Source organism: Rousettus aegyptiacus, unplaced genomic scaffold (genome assembly GCF_014176215.1).
Source record: "Rousettus aegyptiacus isolate mRouAeg1 unplaced genomic scaffold, mRouAeg1.p scaffold_m13_p_9, whole genome shotgun sequence".
NCBI lineage: Eukaryota > Metazoa > Chordata > Mammalia > Chiroptera > Pteropodidae > Rousettus > Rousettus aegyptiacus.
The window spans coordinates 30,525,152-30,528,693 of NW_023416312.1; the positions used below are offsets into that span (position 1 = coordinate 30,525,152).

Below are 3,542 nucleotides of genomic sequence, written 5' to 3' on the forward strand. Positions count from 1 at the left end.
AGTCAGACTGATGAGGAAAAAAAACAACACTTACCAAAATCAGCAATGAAAGAAATAACATGACTACAGATTCTACAGATACTGAAAATGATAATAAGGGAATATTATGAACTACTTTATGGCAATACATTTAACAACTTGGATGAAACGGGCAAATTCAACCAAGGCTCACTCCAGAAGATAACCCGAGTAGCCCTATATCTACTAAAGAAATTGAAATTGTAATTTAAAACGTTCCTACAAAGATAATTCCAGGCCCAGATGTATTCACTGGTAAGTCTACCAAATATTAAGGAGAAAATGTTAACTTCTACACAAATTCTTCCAAAAATTTGGAGAGGTAGGAATACCTCTCATCTCATCCTATGGGGCCAATATTACTTTTATGCCAAAATCAGACGAAGACATTACCAGAAAAGAAAACTATATACCAATGTCCCTTAGTAACAGAGATGCAAAAATTCTAAACAAAATTTTGGTAAATCAAATTCCATAACATTAAAATATATATTTAGTCTATGGCCATGCTACCCTGAACAAGCCCAATCCTGTCTCATCTTGGAAACTAAGCAGAGTCAGGCCTAGTTAGTACTTGGATGGGGGACCACCTAGGAAGACCAGGTGCTGTAGGCGTAAAAAATAAAAAATTAGAAGATTGTAAGCTGACAAGGTCCTTGCAGTCTGTGAGGTTAACCAAGGGTTGCCTCACCTAAAAAAGTAAAATCAAATATATATTTATATTATACATCATAATACATTATACCAAATGGGGTTTATCCCAGGAATGAAGAATAGTTTTAACATTTGAAAATCAATCAATGTAATTCACCACAATGACCACAATAACAAACTAAAAAAGAAAACCCTATGATCATTTAAATTGGTGCAGAGAATCATTTCACAAAATCTGACATTCATTCTTGATAAAAAAAAAACTTCCAGAAAATTAGGATAAATGAGAACTTCATCAACCTTCTAAAGGTTATCTGTGAAAAGGAAAGGAAAGTTAAGGAAAGAGCAGACCTTCCTAAGGTCATAGCTCTGGCTGTGCTAGGTACCTGCAGGTCACCAGAATTGCTAAAACATCTGTAAACGCTGGGACCGAGACTTCTAAAATAAAATTAGCCTTCATATTGGATTCTGTGGGATGTTTATTTTCTTGTTATCTGGGCAGTGTCCTTGAACTATAATCATACAACAGGTTCTGCCAAGGGACGTAGATCTTTGCTTAGATACTTTAATAATATCAATAGCGATGATAGTAACAGGACTAGCTAATAACAACTGTGTAGTCAATGTATAGGCATTGTGTAAAGTTTGATATAGATTAGTTCACAGAATCTTAAAACAACCCTATGACGGAAGTACTTTTTAAAAATGTTAAAGATAAGGAAACTGAGACATGGAGAAGGGAAACAACTCCTCCAAGGTCACACAGTTACATTGCCAGACATAGGGATACTCACACACTCTAATTAGATAAGTGGTCAAGTCCTAAGGCATTCTGGGTAACTTCAGAATTGATTTTCTCATACCACATGATGGTACACAACACTTACATGGATGGAACAAAAACCGTAAGGAATTATTTTATATATACAAAGGACTATATATAATATGTGTATCGAATCAAGAATGATATAGCAAAGACAACATGTAGGTGATTTTTCCAGAAATAGTGAAAATTTATTCATAGTACATCTGTCTGAAATCTCATTTACAGTGGTTTTGTAAATCGAATAGAGATTTATCAAATATGTGTGACATAAACCAATAGATATTAAACTTTTTTTTTCACCTATGATGGGTCTGTGGATCAGTGTTTATGTGCTTGGAATAAATGTTAACTTTGAGAAAATTTGTACCAAATGCATTTCTGGTAAAAACCAAAAGTAGACATTTCAGAATCACTTCTTTTGGGTACATTACTTTCTGTTAAATTAATTAATCAAATACTTAAAAAATCATTGAGAACCATATTGAATAAGGGAGCTACCAGGAAGGGGCAGAAGTGGTTGTCACTGTCCATGGCATCTTATTGCTCAGTTTGTAGGTTTATATTGATCCCTTTGCTTGACTATTAAATATTTTCATACTTCAGTTTTATTTCTAAGAAATAATCATACTCACCAAAGGATTTCCTCATCAGAGTAAATTTTTTTTCAGAGTAAATTTTTAATAACAAAATTACAGGACCGTTATTTGGTTTGTTCCTTTTTTTCTTTTTTCTCTCAGCTTTATCAAAAAGTAATTGACAATATTTTTTATTCATCTGATCTTTGGGTTTTGAAATTGAAAATATACAAATATGCATTTTTAATTTTATGAAAACATTAAAGTACCACATATAGCAAATAATGAACTTTTAAAAAATTAATCGGAAACAAAAAACTCTAGTTCAAAGTTTTTCGTTATTGTTGTTTTACCAATTTGGGATCACAGGGGTAGCAAATTCAAATTACTGTTCAACGCATTTTGTTAGGAAAGACTTTTAATAAATACTGTTAACAGTAATGTTCAGGTTCATTTACTTGTAAATTTCCTACACTCTGACCCCAGTGTTGTATATTAAAAATATCTTCAAGGAATTTTCAGAAATGGAAACGTCCAGACTCTACTTTAGATGGAACAGTTAATTCCATTGGCTGGGACGGCCCAAAGCACACCTCCTGTGCATAGCTATTGGTCTGCCAGTTGTCCCTCGGAGTCACGAACTCCGCCGTCTTTTTACTCGAAACGCCGGGGTGAAGTAAAGTCTATAAATGCCCATAGCATCCCAAAGCCTGCCCTCCATTGCATTGCTATTGGCTGACCTCGCTGCCTGTCGGCGGCCTGGAGTGCAAAGTGGCTCCCTTTGGACCGCAGCGGTGGCCTAGAGGAGCCGATAGTTGAGGCCAATGAGTTAGACCAGTGGGGTGCCCAGCTTTGTCTCGGTCTGTGCGCTGTCAGCTCTCACGAAATGGATAGCTGAGAGGGAGGCTGTGAGGTGGGCTCGCATGTGTGGCGTTCTCCAGGCGGTGGCGTTGTGAAATGGGGGTGGCGGGTTTAGAGGAGAGCCTCAGGTGCGCAAGACTCCTCAAAGTGGTGCCCGTGGCCTGCGCCTTTGTTCATATACGTTTTACCAAACTTAAATTGCTGGAGCCCTCTCTCTGTCCCTCCGGTTAGGGCTGCCTGAATCTCAATTTGTTCAGCTGTAAAATGGGTAGGATTACAACAGCAGTTGGTGATCACTTCAGATTTTTATATTTTCCAGGCATGTTTTTAAGAATTTTAAATCAATAATAAAACCAACAACTACTTTAAAATCATTTAAAATTTATAGGTGGATAATTTCGAGGGGAATGTCAGAAAACCATAATCAGCTAGTTCGGGTTTTAATTTTTGTTTTTATACATGGCGTGTCTGGTGGTTTTAATGTGATGATGATGATGATGATGATAACCCAAATCACTTTAAAAGCCTTCAGGGCTTGTCAGGTACCTGTAAAGTACTTGGTTGAAGTAGTGCCAGTTGGGATGGGTTTGGAGTGAGTGAGCCCTTGA

General features: G+C 36.6%; 1 pseudogene; it reads left to right on the forward strand.

The window, feature by feature from the left end:
• Positions 1 to 514: 514 nt before the first annotated feature.
• LOC118608586 lies at positions 515 to 633 on the forward strand (annotated as a pseudogene).
• The last annotated feature ends 2,909 nt before the right edge of the window (positions 634 to 3,542 follow it).